We start from the raw sequence: 10,516 nt of genomic DNA, 5'->3' as shown, positions 1-10,516 counted from the left end.
TAAAAAATCAATAATATATATATTAAAGGAAGTTTAACAATCTATACAAGTGTTACTGGTTAGAAGGAATCCACCATTATCAAGTCAAAAGCAAGAGCAGGAAATGCTGCCTCTATGGAGTGGAAGGTTAAAGTTGGCATTTCTGGGAAGCAGCACAGGTCAGGTAGGAGAGGTGGTGTCCATATACCAGCCTTATTGCAACTCGTGCTCTTATAACTGACTGATGTTCATGGTCCTATCTGGCTAATGGTGAATCACTGTGGCAAATTAAATATTAATAAGATTATGCATGGAGGTTATACAAGTCCTTTTGGTGGTTTCACAAGAAATAACAAGCTTTAGAAGCAAACTGTGTCATTCAATTGGCAGTTTTTGCACATGCCCTTGATAGACCTGAATATTATGTTATTCAGATACTACGTAAAAATGTCCATGGGAATTTTTCATTATTTGAGTATTTTTCTATAGGTGACAGTGTTTTGTGAATGCCATTAAACTTAACATTTTTTAAATTTGCTAATAAATTGTTTAAATATATATATATATATATATATATATATATATATATATATATATATATATACACACTTAAGATTTTAAAAATTCCTGATACTTTCCAGGAATTCTGATTTCTTGTTTCTAAACTCTGAAGATTAATACCTATAGGGAATTTGGAGATATTATCTCCCACTAACTTCTGGAATTCTATGGAGTCAAAATTGCTCATTTGAAACATGTTTTCTGCCACTTGTTTAGTGGCTCAATAATAGTCTAATTTGGCAAGTATGGAAATGGAGCAATTATTTTACTTTCTGAAAAAAATAGAAAAGTAAATACTCTGTGTGTGTGCATGAGTATGTAGGACATAAAAAGGATCATTTTTTTTTTTTTGGTAAACTGAAACTATGGGAATCAGTTAATAATTTAAAAACAGTCTTATATACTTTCTATTACCATGTAAAATGAATTAATGTGCATTTAATACAATCCATTACTTATTCACATTTTATTTAATGATAAGTAAAGGACCTTAGAAAAATTTACTCACCATTCTTGTTTTGCTCTGTTTACTTTGCCAGGGAAAGCAATGCTATGAATATTGAAATTTACATAAAAGATTTCTAAAATTACACACAAGTATAAACTTAAAGGACATTAAAAACCTGATTGTTCACATACTTGTGATGATGACTCATATCTTATAAAGCTTCTTTGGTAATCCACATATCTTTCTGTATTTAAAAAATGTAAATGACTTTTTTGCCCATGGGGAGATTAATAAATTCACTGAGGTGAAAAAAAAAAAATCCTGTCTTCCCCAGCAAGAAAATTGCTCAAAGATTAATTTAGTCTGTTTAATTTAGCTCTCAAATGTTTCTCAGAGCTCTAAAATATTTTTTTTAACCTTCCTTGCACCTGGGGCATCAATTTGATTATTTTTACTCTTGATTTTAATGTATCTACTTTCTTCTATATCAAGCTATTTTCATTTTCATACTGTTTATTTTCCCTTTGGTTTCTTTTTCTTGCTTTGTTTTTTTTTTTTAAAGAAAATTATTGCTATTCATATTTTGCTGATGATCTCCTCTTACATTATTTTGGGCTCAGAGCTGGGAGGGATTTGTTATAGACATCACATTCTTCCCTCCTCTTCCCACTCTCAGTTCTTTCCCTCCCTCACACATAAATGCACAGCATCAGTGCGATAAACATGTCGTTTGTTTGATACTTGACACAGTGCTTTTTCAAGGAGCCTAACATTGTAAGCAGAAGGAGCCCCTCACAAACCTTAAGAAACATTTAGTAACAGCCTCCTGGCCTGTAAGATCCTGTAGTATTCACCAAAAGTGAAAGCTGTCTGAGTCAAATTCCACATTCCTTATGTATGCTCTTTGTATCAAAACCACAGTTGACTCACATGTTTTCACCACCTGCTTGAAACAGCAAGGTGGTTGCTTGTGGCGGTTACATAACTAGAGGTCAACGCTTGGTGGTTTACTTCTTCCATAATCATCTTTATACTACAAAATGCAATGTAAATGTAAGAAAATTCTCTTATTATTTATTACACTTCATTGTCTTCCACTGATATTACTCTGGCTAGCCTTCCTTATAAAATATGCCAGGTTTTATTGTTTATTTTATGCTTGATACCAACATTCTTTGCTTTCTTTGTGACCTTCTTTATTTATATTTGAAAATGATGAACAATTTTATTTTGACTTGAAGTAGACTTTTTGTTGTTTGTTTGTTTGTTTTTACAAAACAATGAGATCTAACACCTTGAAAAGGAATCAATCTTAATGGAAACATTTACTTTCCTGGGAGTAAGATTAGAAAATAATTATGTTGCTAATAAAGCCAGTATGGTGTGTTGGCATTTTGACGTAATATTTTGTTTGCTCCAAAAAGAGCATATCAATACCTCTGAATTTTTTTAAATTTAGGGAATTGCTTAAATGTTGGATAAAATGTTATGAAATCCAGAACACTAAGGTGAAGGGCACTGTACTGTATATGCTTCCTGGATGCTCCATTCCATGTCCAATGAGCCTTACAGCACCAGATCTGTGAGTGCATGGGACCTCTGAAGCAGAGGAAAGCTATAGTTTCTACTCTGCATATTACATGCTCCATTAATTCTCTGGGTGGGGCTGAAGGACACATCACAAAGGACTCCAAAAGTGCATGTAGGGCAGCAGAGTAGCTGACATCTTCACCTTTTCTAAGTGGCATTTGACTGCCTTTCCTTACCAGGGGTGTCACTCGGGAATGATGACAAATCTGTAAGCCAGATGCTTCTTTTTATTGGGTACAGAATCCGATTTTGCCTCCCTAATGAAAAATGAATTCAAAGAGCAAGAAGATACCATTTCAATAAGACTAGGGGAAAGATGCACCCTATAAACTGTCTACAGAATACAGAATAAGTGAAATGTTATGACAGGGAAAAATATGTGTTGGTAACATAGCTTAACTCATATTTCAAGAGCAAAATTGAAACCATACTTCTGGAGGGTACAGACGGTGACAACTGGAAAGGTACTCTGGAATGCTATTTCAGAATGTGTCATGCAGACCCTCTTCTGCTCAATCACTTTCACGTGTAGGACAAATGTATCTCAGGAGGAAAAAGCAAGTTTGCTTCGAAGTTCTGGGGTGGGGGAAGTAGTGAAGAAGAAACACTAAAATAAAAGAAATATGTTATTTAAAGCGACATTTAGTGTTATATTTATGAAACATTGCACACAAAATGCAACGAAAGTCCAATAATTGCATGAAGAAGTACATATCATAAAAGTCAATACTGGCCTATAGGGCAGAGTATGTATGGCTGAATTAGTTCTAATCTTTACACCATCTGATATTTTACATATTTTTTTAAAAAGGTGATTACAGGGGGAAGGAGAGTAGGTGGAGGTGGAAGAGGGTAAAGGCGGATAAATAGTGATGGAAAAAAATAAAATAAAATAAATTTTAAAAGTAGATTATTTTGAATCAAATGCATTCTAAATTTTTATTTTAATGTCAAAGTTAAATGAATTTGAGAGACTTAAATAAGTAAGCAAAAAGAGGGTAACAAATAATGTCTAATCTAGATTTCTCTTTCATTTTTAATTTTTATTTAGTTTTTTTTTTTTTTTGGTGCTTTTTATTAATGCTAGAAGTAATTGTAAAAAATAAAAAACACAATATTTACTCTTTTGGGCAAAAATGCCAGAAAATTGTGTGCAATGATAATTCCTTCTGATATATTTGTAGGTTAATGAGCCTAAAATAAGAATTTAATTCTTTTTCTACCAGTATTATTAATACATAATTGATATTTATCACCATGTAAGTGTAAGGAGAACAGTATGATGTTTTCATTTACATATATTGTGAAATGATTATCACAATAGGTTCAGCTAACACCATCTTTTTATATAGATATAATTAAAAAAGAAAGAAAAAGGAAAAAATAAATTTTCTTGTGATGAGAACACTTACAATTTACTCTCTTAACTCTTCTATGTAGCATAGAGCATCATGTTGTAGATTATCTCTGCTACATATTTATCTTATAACTGGAAATTTGTACCTTTTGGCTAGGTTCCCCCAATTCCCTCTCACTCCACCCTCTACCTATGAGAGCCACCATCTGATTTCTTTTTCTATGAGTTTGGTAGGTTCTTTTCTTTTTTTAAGGTTCCACATATAAGTGAGATCATACAGTATTTGTCTTTCTCTGTCTGATTTATTAATATTTCACTTAGCATAATGTTTTCAAATTGCTTCCACATGATTGTAAATGGTAGAATTTCCTTGTATTTTTATGACTGATTAATGTATGTATACATATATATGGTGTCCCCTAAAATGTGTAATACATTAACAACCAATAGCTCAATTTTGAAAATGCAAAGTGTTTTAATAAACACTGCTTTTATAATTATTCAAAGTTTATATGTACATTTTTTTGGACACACACACACAGACACACACACACACACACATATACACACACACACTAATAAAAGAGAAATATGCAAATTGTCTACCTTCACGATGCCCACCAGCCAATCAGGAGTGACTATGCAAATTAACCCAACACATACGGCAGGTTAATTTGCATATGTAGGCACCTAGTGGCCAGGTGCGGGGACATGGTGACAATGCAGGTGTTCTGCACTGCCTCAGTAGCTCTGGGCCCCTGGGCAGTGTGGGAGGGTGGAAAGGTGGCTCCAGGCCATAGCAAAGGCGATGCCAGCAGCCAGGGGAAGGAAGGCCCATTTTTGTATGAATCTTCGTGCATTGGGCCTCTAGTATATATATAAATATGATACCACAAATCCTTTATCCTCATCATTGAGATAATGAGCAAACCTTGAATGGTCTCAGGGATACAGCTCAACTCACCCCTCATGAACTCAGAGTTCTATACTGAGTGAGTGTTACACAACCTTTAAAATTCTTCTCTGAAGCAGGGCTGTGGAGGTTCTTTTTCATTCAAAGGAGCCAAGCAAACACAGTACCTCTTATTTACCCTTAACTAGCAGTGCTCCAGGAGCCTCCTGGCAAATGTGATCTGAGGGCAGCTTGGGGGCAAGGACTTTCTGTGCTGCAGGCTCTGCACCCCTGCTGCTGGAATGTGCTGGCTCACACCAGGTGCACAATGAGGCATGGGGGAAGAAAGGAAGGAAAGGAGGGAGGGAGGGAGGGAGGGAAGGAAGGAAGGAAGGAAGGAAGGAAGGAAGGAAGGAAGGAAGGAAGGAAGGAAACACTTTTTCCACTCCCTTTGTAAAACTTTCATTTCCGTTTCATTGATTCCTGATTACCATCTAACTCTCTGGCTGCTCCTTCTCAGTGATTCAGTGATGTATGTGTGTGTATGTGTGTGTGTGTTCCGCCCATTGAGACATGCCTGTTTTCTCCTTATTCACTTATCCATGGAATGTCTTTGTTGTTTAAATTTCACTTTGCTTCTCTTCTAGGTCTATATTCCATAAGCAAGCAACTCACCCATGATTTTTACATACCATGTAATGTGTGACACCTGATACACAGCTGCAAGCCTTCTTTAGGGCTCTAGAATCACACAACTATCTGTCAAATGGATATTTCCATTTACAGTTTCTTATGTAAATCACACCATTCATGATTCAATGAATGTCCCCATTTTATAAATTTGTTCTTCCTTTTTTTTTTTTTTTTTTTTTTTTTTTTAAGTTCCCCTTTACCTATTTCCTGGAACCAAAATGGTTATCTCAGCATCCTAGATTATGTCTCTTCTCACCTAATTAGATGGCAAACCCTGATATCTACTTCTTAATATTTTCATGTTCATGTGCTTCTTGACACTAATTGGTTTCTGCCTTGACTTTCCACTCATGTTGCTGCAAGAGTATCCTAACTGCTATCTGCCTCCATTCTCACCCTAACCCCTCCACTTCCACATTGCTGTCAGAGTCATCTTTCGAAAATCCACTATGGTCATGTCACCTCTCTACTCAAATTTCTTTATTATTTTTCTCTAAGATATCAAATTAGGATTTAAACATTGAATTTGGTATGCAAGGCTCTCCACCTAACTATATCTTCCATTTTCCACTCTTGTGCCATGGGCTCCTGTAATCAAGTTATATTTCTTTCATGCTTCCATGTCTTCATGCTTCTACTATTTCTGCCTGAAATATCTGTCTGGACTCCTTGTCTTTCTTCTGCCTATCTCCCTACTGCTTATTTCCACAAACTGTGTTCAGAGCCATGCACCCCCTCCAAACAACAATAACAACAACAACAACAAACAACATTTCTTCTTCTCAACTCCACTTTGATCTGTGTAATGGGTATGCTATCCTTTCATTCTCATGTCATTCCAAAAACCTAACACTTATCACATTGTGTTAATTTCTCCCACCTTTAGCCCAATTCAACTAGGCCCAGAACATATCACACTGCCTGACACATAGTAGACACTAAATGGTTGCTGACTGGATAAATACACAAATTCATATCTGGGATTTAATTATGGTTTGAGATGAAGAAAAAAATATGATTCTGGTAATGGATTGTTTGGCTCTGACCTATTGTGATTTTTCACACATCATTCCAGATATTTGGATTTTAATGATAAGATTAAAAGCATGCTATTGAGAGTAAAGTAGGGTATGACTTTGGATTTAATGTATCAAGTTTGGTGATTGTTTTCTTTAGTCTTTGGGTTTTATGTTCATGTGAAACTTGGACTAAACTGAGCTGCTTGAGTTTCGTTATGAAACTAAAGCTTGTATCTTCTCATATTAAAACCTCAGATTAAAACTCAGCAGTTTCAGGGGATCATTTCATAAAAATGTCAATTCTTGCAGTTTTGGAATTGAGTGACAGCCAAAAGTTTTAGCAAAACATCTGAGCAAAATTACTCACCAGTACTTCACAAATGATGAATAAAGCATAGCAAAACTGAAAAGTAGAGATCTCAGTTACATTATTTTAGCTATAAATTAGATGTGTTTTAGACAAAAGTTCTGATGTCAGAAAAATTTCTTATGACCTTGAAATATTCGCAGGGTCATCTAAAGTTTTTTACTCACCTCTCACATTCTTATTCTTCATTCGCTTCAACTTTTAAGAAAACCTCTAACACTGGCTCTATATTTCCAGAATATTCTCATCTATTTGTGGTTTCTTTTCCTTAAAAAAAAACTGACTTGAAATAACTTGAAGAAAACTTACTGTGAGTATTAATTATTAAACAGAAAGTATGAATACAGTAGACAATTTATCACTGAACTAAATTCTTAATGTATAGAGTACTTCACTTGCCAAATCTCCATGTGAAATTTTTATAATTCTTACATTTGATTTTCCATTAAAACATGTCTATAGCTCTAATGTCATTTATAAGGTTTATATTACCATGACTTACAACTTACATGAAAAGACTTTAAACTGAATTAAATTTACTATCTTTTGGCACATTTTGACTTGTTTTAATACTTTCTTTTGATTTCTTGCTACCTTCTTTGCATCCCCTAGCAAGTGTTAAATTTAATATAAGGTCAGTCTCTGTAAGTGGCATGTTTTACAGTATTTCTGTAGTGATACTTAGTCTAACTTATTAACTTCTGTTGACACTGAAAGCAGAATTGATCAGTACAACTGACTAGAAAAAAAAGCAATATGAATGCTTTCAAGGATGCACAATACATGCAGTGTTACTTTTAAAAGTCACTACCTGCATTCTCTTATTTAAAGAATACATGCATGGATATTACTCTATGAAGAATGCACATGGGCATCTAAGTTAGATATCATCTAACTTCCATGAAGTCACCTGTTTTAGTTGGAAACCAGAAACCATACAAATAAATGGAAATGGTAAAATGTAACATAGAGGAGGATGGACTTCCAGTATGACAATGTGAGATGCTCTGTGGACCTTATTTCCATTGAAACTGGTGAAAATTGAACAACAACAACAACTACCATTTAAAGTCTCTGAAACTGGTCTTCAGGGAATATGAATAAAGAAATATCTACTCAAGAAAATCTATACAGGTTCTATAGGGAAAACAAGAGTCTATGCTATTTCAATCATGACCACCCCCCTCCTCCCCTCTTCCAGCAGTCCAGAACACCTCCCTCTAAGTAGGAGGAACATGACATCAGTATTTCTCCTCTTGCCACCAACTGCCTGTTCCTGGGACTAAGTTCTGGGTAGGTGCTGTGGAGAAATGAGGGATTCTTTTTTAAAAATATTTATCTTTATAGATATAAAAGAGATTATTCTACCATTTATACAAAAAGGCAAAAGAACTGGAATAGAAAAACAAGTTTAAAAAAGGGAACTGGAAGAAATCCCTTTACTTGGTATTGAGGCTTACAATAAAGCCATAGTAATTAAGAGAGTGGAGTAGTGGTGGAACAGTTGACATCCAACAGAATAGGTAACCCAGAAATACATTCCCCACACAACTGATTTTTAACAAACACAGGAGGAAATTCAACAAGTGAATGGGAAGCAGCCTTTGAAGAAATGTTACTGAAGCCACTAAACATTTATAGGTAATTAAAATTTACCTGAACCTACACCTCATATTCTATACAAAAATTAACTCTATATGGGCCACTTAAATATAAGTTATAAATTAGGTTTAGATATGAAATTGTAGATCTTGTAGAGTAAACCAGTGTTTCCCAAACTTTTGACATATGTATACCCCCTTCTATAATTTTCGTAATGCTGAGTACCCCTAGTACTCATGAGAACGTAGAATTAGGCGCAGCTAAGCATGGTGCAGTGCATATCCCCATCAAACTCCATTGCAACGTGTAAACCCACCAAACTCTTCCCCTACCCCTGGGGGTATGTGTATCACACTTTGGGAAACACTGGAAACAATAGGAGAACATCTCTGAGATTTAGGGCTAGACAAAGCATTTGTAGACATGACACCAAAAGTATGACCTAAAAGAGAAAAAATTGGATCTTGTCAATATGGAAAAGTTTGCTCTATGAAAAACCCTGTTAAGAAGTTGGAAAAGACAAGCTGCAGACTGGAAGAAAGCATTTGCAAATCACATGTCATTGGGGACTCCAGAAAGTGCTAAATTCAGCATCTTTTACTAGAGAACACTTTTAAAATGATGGTATCATTGATCTTGGTAAGAATATATTTGAGATGATTGGGATCGAGCATATTCACCTACATTTTAAAGGGAAAGAAATGCAGGTACCATGTGGTTAAGGGACTTTTCCACATGGTACAAAACTGGGTAATGAGATGATAGGAAAGAAGCAAATATCTAGATTGGGACCCCTTTTTTGAAGCCATACTACCCCAAGCACCAACCACTCATTGTGCCAAATTTTTATCAAATCTTCCTGAGGGCATAAGTCCTAGGTTAGTCACAGAACCTACTTAGTGCTTTCTAAAGGTCCACTTATCCAAAATGACTAGGGAATTATGCTGGGATATGATTATGGAAAGTTTTATATTCCAGATGAGGAGAGAGCTATAATTTCGTTGTCAGCATCATTGAAGATAGTTGAACAGAGAAGTGCTTTGGCAAGATCTATCTGTTCTGAAACATAAAGAAATGAGATTGGCAGAATTAGTTATGGGATTATTAAAAAAAATCCAATTGAGAATTAGGAAAAATCTAACTAGCATGTGGTTGTTAAGGATGGAAAGACAGGGACAAGCATTTATTGGGCACCTGCTATAGGTATTGGGCAACATAAAGGTATTTAAAACAGTGTTGGCCGTGTGAGCCCAATGTGATAGTGACTTTTGTAAACTATAAAAAAACAAACAAACAGGTTTAGCAATAATACGCAACAGCAAGAGTTTGTTGATGCAAAAGTGATTAAGTAATAGAAAAGTAAACTCTATCCATGAGAAGAAGTACAAAAAGAAATAACAAATTTTGTCCCTGACTTTTATCAGAATTCAAACTGATTCAAGAGTTAATAGATTGATAAAGGCCCCACCAACATTAAATGTCTCTTGTGTCACTAAGACTTCTTTATAAAACAACTAGAGGCCTGGTGCATGAAAATTCATGCACTGGGGCGGTCCCTCAGCATGGCCTGCACCCTCTTGCAGTCTGGGACCCCTCAGGACATCCCCTAGTGGGGCATCGTGGGGCATCGTGGAGGAGGCAGGAGAGGCCCGCAGCCAGGCTTCTGCCTGAGTAGAGCTTCCCCTGTGGGAGCACACTGACCACCAGGGGGCAGCTCCTGCATTGAGCATCTTCCCCCTGGTGGTCAGTGCACTTCATGGTGATTGGTCATTCCCAGTTGTTCAGCTGTTAGAGTCAATTTACATATTAGCCTTTTATTGGATTCTTCATATCCTCTAGACCTGCTGGTCCCTGTTGCACACTCACCCATTGCTAAAATGACTAACAACCCCCAATCAAATATATTCTGTCTTGGATAGATATGGGGTAATACTATGTTATTATTATTTTTAAAAAATATATTTTATTGAGTTTGTGGTTTGTTTGTTTTTTTTTACAGAGAGGAAGA

The sequence above is a fragment of the Pipistrellus kuhlii genome, unplaced genomic scaffold, assembly GCF_014108245.1.
Source record: "Pipistrellus kuhlii isolate mPipKuh1 unplaced genomic scaffold, mPipKuh1.p scaffold_m20_p_14, whole genome shotgun sequence".
NCBI classification, from domain to species: Eukaryota; Metazoa; Chordata; class Mammalia; order Chiroptera; family Vespertilionidae; genus Pipistrellus; species Pipistrellus kuhlii.
Note: the sequence above shows the minus strand (reverse complement) of the source record.